At 43.9% G+C, this 19,689-nt stretch overlaps 1 protein-coding gene across 1 annotated transcript in view; it reads right to left on the reverse strand.

Moving 5' to 3' along the window:
- The window catches only part of TTLL4 (tubulin tyrosine ligase like 4), a 42,960-nt gene extending 33,118 nt beyond the window's left edge, over positions 1–9,842 (reverse strand). The window contains 1 exon segment of the mRNA XM_074398997.1: positions 8,146–9,842. The gene's annotated coding sequence lies outside the window, so the exon portion shown is untranslated.
- Positions 9,843–19,689: the final 9,847 nt, after the last annotated feature.

Here is a 19,689-nt window from a genome sequence, read left to right on the forward strand (position 1 = left end):
CAGTATAAAGAAAAGTTAAAGCTGATTGGTGTGCTGCCTGCCTTCTGGTCTGAGGAAAACCAAACTTCCCTTTAAGTAGTAATGAGGTTTTTAAAACTTTTTTTTTTTTAATTTTACAATTATCTCAGACTTGCAAAAGTTACAAAAATAGTACAAAGATTTCCTGTTTACCCTTTACCCAGATTCATTAAATGTTAATACTTTAACACACTTGTTTTATTATTCATTAATATTCTCTCTCACATATATCTCTATGTGAACTGGGTTTTTTGAAATTTTTTTTTTTTTTTAAGAGACGGGGTTTCACTATGTTGGCCAAGAGGGTCTTGATCTCTTGAACTTGTGATCTGCCTGCCTCGACCTCCCAAAGTGCTGGGATTACAGGCGTGAGCCACCGTGCCTGGCCTTGAAATGTTTGAGAAAAAGCTGCAGACATGATGTCCTTTCCATCTGAATACTTCCTAAGTTTGCTAAAACCAGGATATTCTCTTATACCCAAAAAATTAACATTGATAATAATATAAACTATATTACTATTATCTAATAAACAGATCTTATCCAAACATTGTGAGTCGTCCTATCAATGTCCTTTATCTGGCCCAGGATCACAAGTTGTATTCACCAGTCATATCTTTTTAGTCTCCTTTAATCTGTAATAGTTCCTCAGCCTTTCTTTTTCTTTAATGAACTTGACACTTTTCAAGAATAAGGACCAGTTATTCTAAAGAAACAAAACTCCATTTGGCTTTGTCTGAAGAGATGATATATCCTCAGTTGCGTCATGTCATAAGATATATGTCAATTTGTATATTACTGATCATGTGCCTCATATGATCTGCTTAAGGATATATCATCTCTTCTGCAATTTCCAAGGAAAAATGCATCATCTTGAACATGTATTTGTACCCATACATCAACCTCTCTAACCAGCCAGTGAATTTGTCCACTCTGGCTCAAGGAGAGTTCAAGGAAAGGCATATTACTCAAGCCTGGCAGATAAAGTTTAATGGAAGCACTTTCTCTGTGCCCATCAACACACAAGCGAGTAGGAGTTCTCCGTTATTTAAAGGGAAAATGCTATCTAAATCTGATTCTGTAAAAACCTCACATCCCAATAAACCCAAGTCCTTGTTGTACCCTGAACTGAGAAAACAGTTGCTGTCAGCACCCAGCAAAGAAACAGGAACCTAGAGGCTGAGATAAGGTTTTGAGGGCTAGAGTCAGAGTCAAGGAAACAAGGGGGCACTGTGGCAAGCTCAAGGGTTTCTATAACCACTGTCATTCAAAAGGAGGGAACATGTTATCCGTGAATCTCCTTGAAATCAGGTGGGGATGTCAGATTCTAACAAAGTCATGCTAGGGGAAGTGAGAAAAGAATAGATCAACCACATCCCTCTCTTGTCAAATTAATCTTTCAGAGTCAGGGCCAAGAAATAAGCTGTAATTGCACAAAGAAGATTTCAATAACAAATATTCAGGCAGAAGGGGCCCAGTCCGTGGGATGGGCATCCATACAACACGGAAATCCCGACGTGCCTATCATAATGCTGCTTTCACCCCGACCTCAGCAGATCTTCAGTTCCACTCAATACATCAACAAGTCGTTCCAGCTTCAAATATATGTCTTTGAATCCGTCTATTCTTCCCCATTTCCACTGTCATTACCTTAGTCAAGCTACCATCATCTCTCACCTGCTGATTTCCTTGCTTGCATATTATCTATTTTCCAGACAGTGGCTACTCTTTCCAAAATACAGTCCTCTTTTTAAAACACAGCTTAAGACCATCTGATGGCTCTAAGGACTATGTTATCTGACTCCTGACTCTCTGACCTTAGCCAGAGCCACTCTTCCCCTCATGAGGAACGTTCTCACCCCTAGATCTTTATGGTTCCCTCCGAAACACTCAGGTCTCTGAATGGCTAGCTTACTTAGTTCCTTCACTCAGTATTCAGCTAAAAAGGCCTTCCTTGTCAACCCCATCTAATACTGTCCTACGCCCATCATTCCGTTTTTTGTTTTTTTTAATTGAGACAAGTCCTGCTGTTGCCCAGGCTGGAGTACAGTGGCGCAGTATCAGTTCACTGCCAGCTCCGCCTCCCAGGTTCAACTGATTTTCCTGCCTCGGCCTGCCGAGCAGCTGGGACTACAGGTGCATGCCACCATGCCCAGCTATTTTTTTGTATTTTTAGTAGAAACGGGGTTTCACTGTGTTAGTCAGGATGGTCTTGATCTCCTGACCTCATGATCCGCCCGCCTTGGCCTCCCAAAGTGCTGGGATTACAGGCGAGAGCCACTGCACCCAGCCCCCTATTTCATTACTTTGTTTCATTCCATTTCATTCTTCCACCATCTAAAATTATTATGTATTAATATTTCCTTACAGTTGGCTTTTAAAAAAAACAACAGATGAATGAAGAAGCTGGTAATTTTTTTAAAAAACTACTAATGAGCCGGGCACAGTGGCTCAAGCCTGTAATCCCAGCACTTTGGGAGGCGGAGGCGGGTGGATCACGAGGTCGAGAGATCGAGACCATCCTGGTCAACATGGTGAAACCCCATCTCTACTAAAAATACAAAAAAAAAAAATTAGCTGGGCGTGGTGGCGCGTGCCTGTAATCCCAGCTGCTCAGGAGGCTGAGGCAGGAGAATTTCCTGAACCCAGGAGGCGGAGGTTGCGGTGAGCCGAGATCGCGCCATTGCACTCCAGCCTGAGTAACAAGAGCGAAACTCTGTCTCAAAAAAAAAAAAAAAAAAAACTACTAATGAGGTTGGAAACAGACACAGATGAGAGAATTATCTGTGTATACCTTTCCTATAATTTTAATTTATTTTATTTGTTTGTTTTTCTGAGACCAGGTTACTTGGTCAACAAGGTTTGATATCCTGGGCTCATGGTCCTCCTACCTCACCCTCCCAAGTAGCTGGAACTACTGGTGTGTATCACCACACCCAGCTCATTTGTTTGTTTTTTGTAGGATGAGGTCTTGCTATCTTGCCAGGGTTAGTCTCAAACTCCTGGGCTGGAGCGATCCTCCTGCCTCAGTTTCCCAAAGTGCTGGGACTGCAGACATGAACCCCTACACACACCTGGCCCTAATTTTAACTTCTGAGGGTTTCTTTTTTTTTTTTTTTGAGATGGAGTCTCGCTCTGTTGCCCAGGCTGGAGTGCAATGGTACAGACTCAGCTCACTGCAACCTCCACGTCCCAGGTTCAAGTGATTCTCCTGCCTCAGCCTTCTAAGTAGCTGGAACTACAGGTGCCCGCCACCACACCCAGCTAATTTTTGTATTTTAGCAGAGACAGGTTTCACCATGTTGGCCAGGCTGGTCTTGAACCCTTGACCTCATAATCTGCCTGCCTTGGCCTCCCAAAGTGCCGGGATTACAGGCGTGAGCTACCATGCCTGGCTTCTGAGCTTTTTTAAATTTTTTATTTCTTTTGAGATGGAGTCTCAGCCCTGTCACCCAGGCCAGAGTGCAGTGGTGAGATCTTGGCTCACTGCAACCTCTGCCTCTTCAGTTCAAACGATTCTCCTGCCTCAGCCTCCAGAGTAGTTGGGATTACAGGTGCCCATTACCAAGCCCAACTAATTTTTGTATTTTTAGTAGAGACAGGGTTTCACCATGTTGGCCAGGATGGTCTCAATCTGTTGACCTTGTGATCTGCCCACCTCGGCCTCCCAAAGTGCTGGGACGGCAGGCATGTGCCATGGCACCTGGCCTTAATTTTTATTTTTAAATAGAGACAGGGTCTCACTATGTTGCCCCAGCTGGTCTCAAATTCCTGGCCTCAAGTGATCCTCTTGCCTCAGCTCTCAAAGTGCTGAGATTACAGGCATGAGCCACTGGGCCTGGCTATTTTAAAATAAAATAAAAACTTCGATTATTTATGCATTTCTTTGCTATCTGTCTATCTTTCAAAATGAAAGCTCTCTGAGCACAGGGATATTTTTCAGAGTTTATATCCAGCCCTAGAATGGTAATCAGAGCTCAATAAATATTTGCTGAAAAACAAATGCATCTACAGCAGCTATGACTAGCTAAGGGGGTGGGAAGTTTCTTCACTCTCTTACATAGTCATTCTTAATACAGCACAGAATATTTCACTTCTGTGTCATCAAAATGTGTGTGAGGCACATATACCAAGGAATGCTCCAGAGGCCACCAGCTGGATATCCTATAATTCAGTTCTGACACTATCTACCTAAAGATAGCATCAGATCCCACGGGTTAAGGACTCAGTACCACAAGGCTGCTCCCACTTCAGACGCCAGTTGCTAGGCATGGGTTGTGACCTGTGCTTCTGATTGACTTGCCATAAATTGGGGTTCCTTGGCCAGGCGTGGTGATACACACCTGTAATCCCAGCACCTTGGGAGGCAAAGGTGGGTAGATGAGGAGTTTGAAATTAGCCTCAGCCACGTGGCAGAAACCCATCTCTTAATTAATTAATTATTAATTGGAGTAAATTGAGGTTCCCAAAACCCTCCCTTTTAGGTTCGATATTTTTTTTTTTTTTAAGACGGAGTTTCGCTCTTGTTACCCAGGCTGGAGTGCAATGGCTCGATCTCAGCTCACCGCAACCTCCGTCTCCTGGGTTCAAGCAATTCTCCTGCCTCTCAGCCTCCCGAGTAGCTGGGACTACAGGCGTGTGCCACCATGCCCAGCTAATTTTTTTTTGTATTTTTAGTAGAGACGGGGTTTCACCATGTTGACCAGGATGGTCTCGATCTCTTGACCTCGTGATCCACCCGTCTCAGCCTCCCAAAGTGCTGGGATTACAGGCGTGTGCCACCGCGCCCAGCCTCGATAATTTGTTAAAGCAACTCACAGAACTCAGGGAAACACGAGAGATCCAAGATGGCTGATCACTAGCAGCTCGGGATTGTAGCTCCCACTGAAAACGCAAAGAACGAGAGGACGCCACACCTTCACATGAATTCTTGTTGCTCATGCACCAGGAGATTCCCAGCGGAGGAGCCCCACGGGTCGCCAGCGCGACTCTTGTGACCAGCGAGGCGGTTTTGCCGGCGCCGCGTCGGTTCTTGGTGCAGAGTCAGAAAGGCACCATCCATCTTTACGCCGCTGATTTGGTCGGCGCAGTGGGTTGCTCAGATTTCGGCGCTGAGAATCAATAAGTTGGACGTCCACTCAGAAACCCAATTACAAAGACGGTAATTATAAAGACCACAGATGGATAAATCTACAACGAAGGGAAGAAAACAGCCAAAAAAGGCTGAGAATACCCAAGATCATAACGCCTCTCCCTCAGCAGGGGATCCCAGTTCCTCATCAGCAACGAAACAAGGCTTGATAGAGAACGAGTGTGTTCCAATTACAGAAGCAGGCTTCAAAACGTGGATAATAAGAAACTCCTGTGAATTAAAAGAACTTGTGCTAACACAAACTAAAGAAACTAAGAACTTTGAAAAAAGGTTTGACGAAATGTCAACAAGAATACAAAATTTAGAGAGGAAAATAAGTGAATTGATGGAACTGAAAAACACAATACGAGAACTATGTGAAGTATGCACAAGCTTTAACAGCCGAACTGATCAAGCAGAAGAAAGGATATCAGAAGTCGAAGACCAACTCAATGAAATAAAACAAGAAGACAAGATTAGAGAAAAAAGGATAAAAAGGAATGAGCAAAGTCTCCAAGAAATATGAGACTATGTGAAAAGACCTAATCTACGCTTGATAGGTGTACCTGAATGTGACGAAGAGAATGAATCCAAGCTGGAAAATATGCTTCAGGATATTATTCAGGAAAATTTTCCCAACTTAGTAAGGAAGGATAATATTCAGCTCCAGGTAATACAGAGAACACCACAAAGATATTCCTCAAGAAGAGCAACTCCAAGGCACATAATCGTCAGATTTACCAGGGTTGAAATGAAGGAGAAAATACTAAGGGCAGCCAGAGAGAAAGGTCAGGTTACCCACAAAGGGAAGCCTATCAAACCCACAGCAGATCTCTCAGCAGAAACCCTACAAGCCAGAAGAGAGTGGGGACCAATATTCAACATCCTTAAAGAAAAGAACTTTCAACCAAGAATTTTACATCCAGCCAAACTAAGCTTCATAAGTGAAGGAAAAATAAAGTTTTTTGTGAACAAGCAAGCACTCAGAGAATTCATCACCACCAGGCCTGCTTTACAAGAGCTTCTGAAAGAACCACTACACATAGAAAGGAACAAACAGTATCAGCCTTTCTAAAAAATACCAAAAAGTAAAAAACATCAATATAATGAAGAATTTACATCAACTAATGGGCAAAATAGCCAGCTAATATTAAATGACAGTATTAAACTCACATATATCATTATTAATTCTAAATTTAAATTGACTAAATTCCTCAATTCAAAGACAGGCAATTTGGACAAAAAACAAACTGTATGCTGCATCCAGACCCATCTCACATTCAAGGATACACAAAGACTCAAAACAAAGGATGGAGAGAGACTTACCAACCAACCAGAGAGCAAAAATAAAGAAATAAAAAGCAGAAGTTACAATTTTTGCCTCTGATAAAATATTTAAAGCAACAAAGATCAAAAGAAGCAAAGAAGGACATTATATAATGATAAAAGAATTAATGCAACAACAAGAAGAGTTAAGGGTCCTAAATATACACGCACCCAATGCAGGAATACCCAGACATACAAGACTTATAAAGAGACTTAGACTCCCACACAATAATAGTGGGAGACTTCAACATTAATATTAGACAGATCAATGAGACAGAAAATTAACAACGATATCCAGGACTTGAAACTCAGATCTGGAACAAGTAAACTTAATTAACATTTATAGAACTCTCCACTTTACACAAAATATACACTCTTATCAGTACCACATCATATCAACTTAGAAGTTTAAACGAAATGTTGGTTGGCTCCTTGTTTGTTACTCTCTTCCCTCATTTTCTTTCATGTCTCCATTATTAAGGACAATTATAGGCATACCCATATTTAGACTGCATTCTAGCCCGAGCAGCAAAGCAATACCCCCATTCTCTCTCCCTCTTCCTCTTTCTCTTTCTTCCTCTTCTTTATTCTTTTTCTTATTATTCTTTTTCTCAAAAAAAAAAAAAAGAAAAAAGAAAAAAAAAAGAACTCGGAAACACTTCACTTGTATTTATCTATTTATTACAAAGGATACAGATGTGAACAGCTACATGGAAGAGATACATGATGCGTAGGGCAAGGGGTGTGGGGAAGGGCTTGGAGCTTCCATGCTCTTACCAGGAGTACCACACTCAACGTACGTTCATGTGCTCAACAATCCAAACCCTGTCCTTTTGGGTTTTTATGCAGGTTTCATGAATAGGCATGACTGATTAAATCACTGGCCATTGGTGGTCAGCTCAATCTTTGGCTCCACTCCCCTTCACAGAAGTTGGGGGAATGGGACTGAAAGTTCCAACCCTCTAATCACACGGTTGGTTCCCTTGGCAACAACCAGCCTCCCATCCTGAGGCTATTCAGAAGTCCCCAGCTATCAGTCATCTCATTAGCATATAAAAAGACACTTACCACTTAGAAGTTCTGAAGGTTTTAGGAGCCAGGAACCAGGGGCACACCCCAATTATGTATTTCTTATTATATCACAATATTACATCAGCAAAGCCACAAGTTGGACCTCTTCACATGAAAAAGGCATTCCCCCTTTACCACCATCTCCTTGTTGCTTTTTTTTTTTTTTTTTTTTTTTGACACGGAGTTTTGCTCTTGTTGCCCAGGCTGGACTGCAATGGCACAATCTCAGCTCACTGCAACCTCTGCCTCCCAGGTTCAAGCAATTCCCCTGCCTCAGCCTCTCGAGTAGCTGGGATTACAGGCATGCGCCATCATGCCTGGCTAATTTTGTATTTTTGGTAGAGACAGGGTTTCTCCATGTTGGCCAGGCTGGTCTGGAACTCCCAACCTCAGGTGATCTGCCCACCTGGGCCTCCCAAAGTGTTGGGATTACAGGCGTGAGCCACCGCACCCAGCCCCTTGTTCCTATTTTGACTCAGTGCATGCACTCTGCCACAGCTGTACCCAATTCCTTCAATAGCGTCTTTTCCTCCTCCTGAGGCCAATCCCAAATCCTCCACAGTTCTTTTATCCTCCCCCATATCAAATCAATCTGCTCTCACAATTTCAACTATGATCTGCAGAAGAGTCATTTTGCAGACTTGTCCTCTCAAGTTTCATGTCTTCATCACCAACTGCCTGCTCCACCTTTCCAAATGCATGTCCAACCACATCAATCTAGCGTGTCAAACTAGCTCTCCACCTTCTTTCTCCAAATCACCTAAGAGGAAAAAGGAGTTATTTCTGACTTCTTCCTTTATTTCCCCAAAAGGAAACCAGTCATGAAATTTAAGACACTCTGTCTACTTAACATTCTTCCTCCTTTTATTATTTCCACCCCCGGATAGATCTGGACTTACTGTGACAGCATCAACTGAAGCATGTGTCTCCAAGGTGTGCCCTTCCTCATTTCACCCCGCAGGCAACCTCCAGATTAACTTTGCTGTATCACTTGATCAGGTCAATTCCTTTTCAAAAATGGTCCACAAGCACTTGCTAAACTTTGTGGTGGCCCACCTGCATCAGAATAACCTGGGATGCAAAGTCCTGAGACTCACCTTCAAGAGGATTCAGTTGGTGTGGAGTAGGGCCATGAACGGGCAGTTTTTAAGGAGCATTCCAGATGACTGCCATGTGAGATTTCTTAGCTTGGGTCCACAAGACTCCATAGTCAACCCTTAATCTCTTTTTTTTTTTTTTTTTTTGAAACGGAGTGTCACTCTGTGACCTAGGCTGGAGTGCAGTACAGTGCAGTGGCACGATCTGGGCTCACTGCAACCTCCACCTCTCAGGTTCAAGCAATTCTCCTGCCTCAGCCTCCCGAACAGCTGGGAGTACAGGCATGCCCCACCATGCCCAGCTAATTTTGTGTACTTTTAGTAGAGACGAGGTTTCACTGTGCTACCCAGGATGGTCTCGAATTCCTGACCTCGTGATCTGCCCACCTTGGCCTCCTAAAGGGCTGAGATTACAGGCATGAGGCCGCCCCCCCCCCCATTTTTTTAATAGGCTTATTTCCATTTCCTCCTATCTTGAACTCTGTTGTGTGAACTGCACTGGTCTTACACTAAATGCCTGGAATAAACGTTTCAAATGCCTGTCTGCAGGACTTTACTCCACTAAGCTTCTTCCTTGCAAATCCTTACCATATTTTATTTACCTTTTCTAGATCCAGCTCAAGACCCACCCTCTCTGTCCATGAGCACCTGTCGTGTGTCCCTCTCACTTGATACTTTGCCAAGGCTATCTTACACCGCTGTTCACCTACTGCATGGATATGCCCTATAAGCTTCACGATGGCTTTTGTAGGAAATCTCTGGATATCTATAACCTCAAATGCATAGCCACTCTGATAGAAGGGGGTGAGAAGAACCCTGGTCCACTTTGGCCTCCTATTAGCAATACTGCCTGTCTCCTCCCCCCACAACTTCATTGAACACTAAGGCTTCCTAGAACAAAGTTTTCAAAACAATTGACTTGGAAACAATGGATATGTTCAACGTGAATTATACCTCCACAAACCTGTTAAAAATTAAAACTTCGGCCAGGCGCGGTGGCTCAAGCCTGTAATCCCAGCACTTTGGGAGGCCGAGGCGGGTGGATCACAAGGTCAAGAGATCGAGACCATCTTGGTCAACATGGTGAAACCCCGTCTCTACTAAAAATACAAAAAAAATAGCTGGGCATGGTGGTGTGTGCCTGTAATCCCAGCTACTCAGGAGGCTGAGGCAGGAGAATTGCCTGAACCCAGGAGGCGGAGGTTGCGGTGAGCCGAGATCGCGCCATTGCACTCCAGCCTGGGTAACAAGAGCGAAACTCCGTCTCAAAAAAAAAAAAAAAAAATTAAAACTTGAGGCCGGGCGTGCTGGTGTAATTCAAGCACTTTGGAGGCCAAGGTAGGCGGATCACCTGAGATTGGGAGTTCAAGACCAGCCTGACCAACATGGTGAAATCCCGTCTTTAAAAAAAAACAAACAAACAAAAAAAAAAAACTTGAATAAAAAGATAGGAGTCAAGAATAAAGAACTGCAGAGAGTTGTACAGATTAACAAAATGGCCTGAAACATCCCTTGCTATTTGCATGGCTACCTCAGCCCAGTCTCTAACCGCTCTAACACTAAGTGCAGGACTACTAAGGTAGCATCCTGACTGATGGCCCTGGCTCCAGACTCTCCCCTTCTAAACACCCAGTCTCAGGAATCTGAACATCCCACTCTGTCATCTTCATGTAGCATTCAGAAACTGCCTATACAGTTCTGTCCTCCAATCTTTACGAGGTAATTTTCCCTCAAGTTTCCTCCTTAAAGGAGTGTGAATGGTTGGTAGCCTATGTTAGAACATCTATTGCTGTTGTCACAAACCAACAAGTCTCCAGGGACCAGGCCCAGACCAACTTGGACAAGGTATCTATTTCTAGAGAAAGCAATTATTCATTACCCACTGATTAAATCACTCTCCTATACTGTAAGAGAGTGTGGCTCTTGGGAAATGCAGTTTCCCTTTCCTCCTTCAACGAGTTGTTTCCCTAGGTCACCAGGGGAACTCAGGACATCAGAAATGGTTCAGTCTACAGTCCACAAGAACTCTGATGAGATTCCCTCAATTCCAGATGTAACATAACATGTTACATCAGAAGACAGAACTGACTTACCTGGAACAAAATAGAAAGAGGGGAGTGTAGGAATCAGATCTGTTTTCTCTTACGAGATAAATTCCAAGCTCTCTGTCCCTAAGGAAAGGTGGACGAACAATACATCTTTTTTTTTTTTTTTTTTTTTTGACACAGAGTTTCGCTCTTGTTACCCAGGCTGGAGTGCAGTGGCACGATCTCGGCTCACCGCAACCTCCGCCTCCTGGGTTCAGGCAATTCTCCTGCCTCAGCCTCCTGAGTAGCTGGGATTACAGGCACGCGCCACCATGCCCAGCTAATTTTTGTATTTTTAGTAGAGATGGGGTTTCACCATGTTGACCAGGATGGTCTTGATCTCTTGACCTCGTGATCCACCCGTCTCAGCCTCCCAAAGTGCTGGGATTACAGGCGTGAGCCACCACACCGGGCCCGAACAATACATCTCTTAAAGCCCAACTAAGAGAGGAAGGTCAAGAACACAGCCTAGTGAGAAGGGTGGGTCCGTATAAGATTAGTGAAGTCACAGGTAGCTCTTGTAGAGCACAGTTTAGGAATGCCAAACAAGTGAGCAAACCCAAGGAAAGGATACAGGTTACAGCAGCTAGAGCTGAGGAAGGTAAATCTACAAATTACTGAAAAGTGAAACCAGTGGAAGGCTTTATGTAACTGGGTGACTCAAAGCCTTGCCCTTTATCAGCTTCAGGAAGGAATCTCTTTCCTCCTTCTCAGCTGGGCTCTAGAGCCGCAGTCCTCAAAGCCTGGTCTGCAGACCCTGAGGGGATCCTAAAACTCTTTCAGGGGTCCTGTTAGGTAGAAACTATTTTCATAACAAAACTAAGAGATAGTCGGTGCAGTGACTCACACCTGCAATCCCAGTACTTTGGGAGGCCAAGGTAGGCAAATTGCCTGGGCTCAGGAGTTCAAGACCAGCATGGGCAACGTGGTGAAACCCTGCCTCTACAAAAAAAAAAAAAATACAAAAAAAAATCAGCTAGATGTGGTGGTGCATGCCTATGGTAAGAGGATCACCTGAGCATAGGAGGTCGAGACTGCAGTAAGCCATGATCACGCCACTGCACTCCAGCCTGTCTTTGAAAAAAAAAGAAAAAAACCTAAGATGTTATTTGCCTTTTTACTGTGCTAACCTTTCCACTGATCATGCAAAAGCAATAATGAGTAAAACTGCTGGTGACTTAGCATGAATCAAGACAATGGCACCAAGTTACATTCTTCGCCACTACACACTTTTCCACCACATAATGAAAGGATACAGGCCAGGTTTACTTGATGACCCAGTGTAAATTATATTAAATCTCAATCCTTGAGTATGCGCTTTAATATTCTGCGTGATAAAATGTGAAGTACATATAAGACATTTATGCTGTATACAGAACGTGTTGATAAAGCACTGTGTGATTGTTTGAATTGCAGGATTTTTCTGTGGAACACCATGTTTACTTGAAAGAATGAATGACAAGTAATAGTTATTCAGACTTTGGTATTTGGCAAAGGTTCTGGAAAATGAAACAAAGTAATCCTGTCACTTCAAGGAAAACAACTGACTGTACTTGTTGCCAATGATAAAATTTGAGCTTCCCCCAAAATTTAGAATTTTGGCAAAATGGTAACTGCCACCGTAAGTTTGACTGCTTCCTACTACTTAACTACTTCTCTGAAGAGATTGTGGTGATAATATGTTTTTGACACTATATAATAAACTGTGACATGGAGATCTGCATAACTCAGTGAACCAGTATTTTCCAAACAGTCATGCCTTACATAGTGTTTCAGTCAACAGATAGTCCCCATAGAAGACAATGTCCCATAAGATTATAATTCCCTATTTTCGCAGTAACCTTTTCCATGTTTCAATGTTTAGGTACACTGTGTTGCAACTGCAGACAATACTCAGCAGCCTGACCAACTAGGTAAAACCCTGTCCGTACTAAAAATACAAAAATTAGGCCAGGCGTGTTGGCAGGTGCCTGTAGTCCCAGCTACACAGGAGGATGAGACAGGAGAATTGCTTGAACCCAGGAGGTGGAGGTTGCAGTGAGCCGAGATCGTGCCACTGCACTCCAGCCTGGGTGATGGAGCAAGACTCCATCTCAAAAAAAGAAAAAAAAGTAAAGAAAAAAACAAAAAACTCTCCACTTTGGGAAGCCGAGGCAGGAGGATCACTTGGGCCCAGAAATTTGAGACCAGCCTGGGCAAGACCCCATTACTACTAAAAATTCTAAAAAATCAGCCACGTGGGTGGCACATGCCTATAGTCCCAGCTACTCAGGAGGGTGAGGTGAGAGGATCGCTTGAGCCCAGGAGTTGGAGTTTACAATGAGCTATGATCATACCATGGCACTCCAGCCTGAATGACCTCCTGGGTTCAATGCATCCTCCCACCTCAGCCTACAAATAGCTGGGACTACAAGAGCACGCCATCATGTTTGGTGTTTGTGTGTGTGTGTGTGTGTGTGTGTGTGTGTGTATTTATTTATTTTGTACAGAAGAGGTTTTACCACATTGCCCAGGCTGGTCTCAAATGCCTGGGCTCAAGTGATCGATCAGCCTGCCTCAGCCTCCCAAAGTGCTGGATTTAAAGATGTGAGTCACCATACCCGGTCTTAAAATAGGTATTAACTATCTTACTGAATACAGCACGCTACACTAAAAGAAATTTCTTTAAAACATTTTACAGAAGTTTTATCCAAAATAACTTAAAAACCTCACTGTCCCAAAAGACATTCCCATTACATTTAAACTGTTACATTCTTTTCAGAACATCCTAACCAGGAACACACTTTATGCTAATGGGATTGTGCATTGGGCAGCCTTCTGGGTTGGAAGGTAACCTAAATCACCAAAGGAGGTGTTCCTGAAAATAAATATCTCCGTTTGTATCTAGGACATTTTTACACTCAGGTCAATACACCGTATTGGAAAGTGTGAGGGATTTGCCACTCCTCTTTTTTTGTAAGGGCAGTTTTAGAAAAAGAGTTCATTGGGAAGCTGAGGATCTGGAAATGTATTCATCTAAAGCTAGACTTGCAAGTGTATCCCTTGGAAGTCTAAAACCCTGATTACTCTAGCTTGGAAACCACTCCACTGCTCCTGGGATATAGTTGTAACTCAGCAAAACATCCGAAGCCCTTTGTCATCTAACCCCTATTAACTTCCCTCTTTCTATTTGTCACTGGATAGCTCCCTCCAAAACTAGCTCAGGTCTGTAAAACTATTTCCAGTTCTCTTTTCAGGACTTGCTGTATTTTTTCTAAAGCCACTGTGTGTCTAGAATGTCCTCCCACCTCTTCATTCCCAGAAAACACTTGATAATTTTTCAAGGATTGATTCATTCCAATCAGTAAGTAGCTGCTTTCTGAGCACCTAGTGGGTGGTTTTAATGCAAGGTCTCTCAGTATTCAGTGCAAGAAACAGAAGGATGGGATGGAACACTGTCCCGAAGGGTCCCCCAAATGCTTGTTGATTGGCTAAATCAACAGGTGCTGAAGTTAAGGAATAGGTGATTTGGAGTATCTGAGAAAGCAAAGACAATTCCATCAAGGAAGGATTAAAACATTTCCTAGATCCAGAATGAGAATGTGAAGACCAGGAGGAATGGGAATAACGTCGTTTTCTAAGTCCAGATTAAGTATCTCCTGTTCTACCACACCGCAGTATGGCAAATGCTTATTTACTTGATTAAAAATCTCCTAGACTATAAATTCTGTGAAAACACGCTTGTGCTATTAGCCACTCTATCCCCTCAATCCCTTCCATTGGAGCAAGGCTCATTAAACATTTGTCAATGTTTACTTAAAATTGTTTAGTGAATGATTAAATAAAGGAATGGATGAACGAAGAATTAAAGTCCACAGGATCTCAGATCCTGTTTGAATCTGTAGAGTTGAGGAATGTATTCCTCTACAGATACTGAGGATGGGTAAGTTAAAAAGTAGATTCATGTTAAATTCGGCCCTGGAGCCTGCGAGGAGCTTGGACTCACACCCAAAGAGAATTTAAACCTCAGCGCGGCGGGACAGAGGCAAGAAGGCCAGGATGAGGGGATGGAGTAGGGTTCGGGCACACCGAGGCGAGGCCGACTAAGTTCGCAGGGCGTGGCGTAGGGGAGTCCTGGCCGGGTAGGAGGCCGCCGCTCGCTAGCCAGCCGGGAGATGAGAGGTGGCGGGAGGAAGCGGGGCTAAGGAGAGAGTGGCCGGAGGGCTGGGGACCCGCGCGAAGGGAGTCGGGTAGAGGGAGGTCGGGAGCCTGGGACCGGCGGAAGGTCTGGGGTCCGCTCCCCTGGCTCCGCAGCCGCACTCACCTAGGGGATCCAGCTTCGCCCCAGCTCGACACCAGCTCCAAGCTACTTCCTCCCTCGGCCTGCTGGGCTAGCAGGCGACCTCAGGCGCCCCTAGCAACCACGCACGACCACGCGTGACCCGCGCACTCGGCCGCCAGCGACAGTGCCGCCTGCCATACACTGCGCGCGCCCCCAGCGGACAGACAGAGGGTCTGGAAGAAACCGGCAAGAGCCAAGCGCGGGGAATCTCGAGGGTTGTGGGGCCTGTGGGGGCGGGGCGTCACTCGCCTCGCGCACGCGCAGTCTTTTCAGTACGGTGGGATCCGGCGAACGGAATTCTGGGAGATGTAGTCTCGGAGTTAAAACTCTTGAAAGGCTCCATTCTGAGAATCCGGGACTCTCCCTTTCTACTCTGATTCCACCTAATCCCTATTGACTCTTTTATTTTTTGGAGACAGAATCTTGCTCTGTCGCCCAGGCTGGAGTGCAGTGACGTGATCATAGCTCACTGCGAACTCGAACTCCTGGCTCAAGCGATCTACCCGTCCCCAGCCTTCCTAGTAGCTGAGACTATAGGCACGCCACCATGCCCAACTACTTTTTTTTTTTTTTAATTTTTTGTTAGGACAGGGTCTCACTATGTTGCCCAGACTGGTCGTAAAGTCTTGGCCTCAAGTAATCCTCCTGCGTGAGCCTCCTGGTCGCTGGGATTACGACGGGAGCCCCTACACCTGGCCTGGACTCTTTCTTTGGCCTTACCTCAGTTCAAAATCAAGGTGTCCAGGCTCTGTTGAAGAATTTCTACTAAAAAGCCTTGGAGTTTGACCCCAGGAAAGGGGAGATTGCCCAATGTCACTCTGCCTCCCTCTAACCAACCCTTCCCTAACCCTAACCCACCCAGCAGGGCAAAATTAAAACCATCTACCTGCTTTATGACCTTCAAGTGTGAAAGTTAGGAAATACTCAATTCCTTATCTCGTTAGCTCCCCAGGCAAGACAGATCATGCCGGTCTCAGATGTCCGTAGACCTGACAGATTTGGAGATCTAAGAAAGCTGGCCGGCCACAGTGGCGCACGCCTGTAATCCCAACACTTTGGGAGGCCCAGGAGGGCGAATCACAAAGTCAAGAGATTGAGACCATCCTGGCCGACATTGCGAGACCCCCGTCTCTACTAAAAATACAAAAATGAGCTGGGCTTGCTGGTGCGCACCTGTAGTCCAAGATACTCAGGAGGCTGAGGCAGGAGGTGCTTGAACCCTGGAAGTGGAGGTTGTAGTGAGCCGAGATTGCGCCACTGCACTCCAGCCTGGTGACAGAGCAAGGCTCTATCTCCAAAAAAAAAAAAGCCGGGTGCGGTGGCTCACGCCTGTAATGCCAGCACTTTGGGAGGCCGAGGCCTACGGATCACGAGGTCAAGAAATCGCGACAATCCTGGCCATGGTGGAACCCCGTCTCTACTAAAAATATAAAAAAATTAGCCGGGCATGGTGGCATGTGCCTGTGGTCCCAGCAACTCGGGAGGCTGAGGCAGAAGAATCGCTTGAACCCAGGAGGCAGAGGTTGCAGTGAGGCGAGATTGCGCCACTGCACTCCAGCCTGGTGACAGAGCAAGACTCTGTCTCAAAAAAAAAAAAAAAGTAAAGTAAAAGTAAAAAAAAAATTAAAAAGCTGAAAGATGAAAGGATCTTTCCTAGGCAACTGGCTACAGAAATAGAAATAAAGGGGACAAAGATTAAAACTAATCTCATGAAAACAATCTGGACCAGCGCAAGGATTTCAATAAATAACTTATTTAGGCAACAGTCGCAGATAGATGCTAAAACTATTAGATGTTTATGGAAGAATTTTGCACTGAAGGATGTACACTGAAGATTACCTATGTGTACTAATCAATCTTAGATCAAGAAACATGGGACAGCTGTGCATGTTTCCTGATGTGATGCAATTGTACAGCAATATTTATGAAGTATAGTATATTTTTGTAAAAAAAAAAAAATAAATAAAGTTGAGTGAATCTAATCAAGTTTTGGCTGTAACTTCCAGTTTACAGGAAATAAAGAGAAACAACTGAATAACACTACTAGAAAGCAATCAGACAAATCCAGCATGTGGGCCAATGTACAGAATAAATGACTTCTTCCTTCAACAATTTTGGGGCATACAAATTGGGGGAGATGTTTTAGATTATAAGAGATTTGAGAAATATATTCAAAGCTGGGCGCGGTGGCTCATGCCTGTAATCCCAGCACTTTGGGAGGCCAAGGCGGGCGGATCACGAGGTCAGGAGATCAAGACCATCCTGGCCAACATGGCGAAACTCTGTCTCTACGAAAATACAAAAACTTAGCCAGGCATGGTGGTGCCCACCTGAAGTCGCAGCTACTCGGGAGGCTGAGGCGGGGAAATTGCTTGAACCCAGGTAGAGACTGCAGTGAGCCAAGATCACACCACTGCACTCCGGCCTGGTGACAGAGCAAGACTCCATCTCAAAGAAAAAAAAAAAGAAGAAATACATTCAAATGTTGGCCAGGCACAGTGGCTAACACCTGTAATCCCAATGCAATAAGAATCACTTGAGGTCAGGAGTTCGAGACCAGCCTGGGCAACATGGTGAAATCACATCTCCACCAAAAAATACAAAAATTAGCCAGCTGTGATGATGCATGCCTGTAGTCCTCAGCTCTAAGGGAGGCTGAGGCAAAAGTGTCACTTGAACCTAGGAGGCAGAAGTTGCAGTGAGCCAAGATCGTGCCACTGCATTCCAGTCTGGGTGACAGAGCAAGACTCCATCTTGAAAATATATATATATATATATATATATTCAAATGCAATAAATGCCCCTTGTTTGGGTCCTGATTCAAACAAACTGTAAAATGACATTTTTGAGACTGAGAAATAAAAATTCTAAGCCCTGCCCCAACCAACTGAATGGCCCCCCTCTTGGCTAAGGGGGCACCAAAGCAACCTTAAAAACTGAGTTCCTGGCTATAATGAGATGGGAGGTCCACCATGTCCGGCCAATAAATTTTTAAAAGGAATACAGTACATACAGCCAAAATGTTGACGATAGTAGGGCAAAATGCTGATGACAGCTGAATCTGTAGGATCAGGGTCTAGGGGTTTATTATGCCATTCTCTCTACTTTTACATGGTTGAAAACTTTAAGTTCCCCACTACCACCAAAAAAGTTAAAACACATACGTGCTCATACATACAAAATCAAACAAAGGCACAAATCCTCAAACCTTTCAGACATTGTCTGAATTCCAGGCATTACACAAAATGTACACTCCAAATTCTCTTAGTACTCTGTCAGGCCCTTGGTACAGTAATTGCTAGATGTAAAATTGTTGATAATCCTTGTTCTCATCCCTTAGATTGAATGCTTTCAAGGACACGGATGTATTTTCTTGTTTCCATATAAAATGACCAACTATTGCTTTATGTGCTAGTCAAAAAAGTTTAATTTTTTTTATAACAAATGTTTAAATACCAGATAAGAATGGTATTTCATCTGACTGTGGTTTTGAATTTTTAAATAATTTTTAAATGATATTTCAAACTAGTATTGTTTATTTGAAAAAAATAATTCTTACATAAGGTAACTCCCCTTAGTTTATCTTTTAGGAAAACAATCTAGATTTTAAAATACTGTATTTGCCTAGACATGTATTTATCCAGACAGGCAAGAGTGTGAATGACTGATTGCCTGGGACTAGATGCAGGAGATTTGAGCAACAGAATTTACAAGAAAAGTACTTCTAATGTCTTCATCTATCAGAGCCAATGACCAATTTAAAGGAAATATGAAGAATACTGTAATGGAATAAATGACATCCCAATATATAATCAGCCAAATCTAATGTGAGGAAGCCTACTGCTCAAATTATCTGGTTTATTCAATCAAATTGTACCTCCCAAAAGTAGAGGGAAGTGTCTTATATTAAGAATCTTGGACCAGGCATGGTGGCTTATGCCTGTAATCCCAGCACTTTGGGAGGCTGAGGCGAGTGGATCACCTAAGGTCAGGAGTTCGAGACCAGCCTGACCAACAGGGTGAAACCCTGTCTTTAACAACAACAAAAAAAAAAGAATCTTGGGCCGAACACGGTGGCTCACACCTGTAATCCCAGCACTTTGGGAGGCTGAGGCGGGTGGATCACTTGAGGTCAGAAGTTCAAGACCAGCCTGGTCAACATGGTGAAACCCCATCTCTACTAAAAATACAAAAATTAGCCAAGTGTGGCGGCACATGCCTGTAGTCCCAGCTACTCTGGAGGCTAAGGCAGGAGAATCACTTGAACCTGGGAGGTGGAAGTTGCAGTGAGCCAAGATCGTGGCATTGCACTCTAGCCCAGGCAACAGAGCGAGAATTTGTCTCAAAAAAAAAAAAAAAAAGAGTAGACATAGTAGCTGCTCAAGTAGTGATGGAGTACACTCAACCAACCTCTCTACCTTTGTGTGTGTTCAAAAATTTCCAACTAAAAGACAACATGTTCAAAATTGAACTTGTTCCCACCTATTACTCCATTTCAGTTAATGGCAATTCCATTCTTCCAATTGCTCAGGCCAAAAATCTTGGAGTCATCTTGACTGCTTTCTTTTGATTATACCCCCACATCCAACCAGCCAAGAAATCCTGTTTGTTCCATGTTCAAAATATATTCAAAATCTGATG

Source organism: Saimiri boliviensis, chromosome 5 (genome assembly GCF_048565385.1).
Source record: "Saimiri boliviensis isolate mSaiBol1 chromosome 5, mSaiBol1.pri, whole genome shotgun sequence".
Lineage (NCBI taxonomy): Eukaryota > Metazoa > Chordata > Mammalia > Primates > Cebidae > Saimiri > Saimiri boliviensis.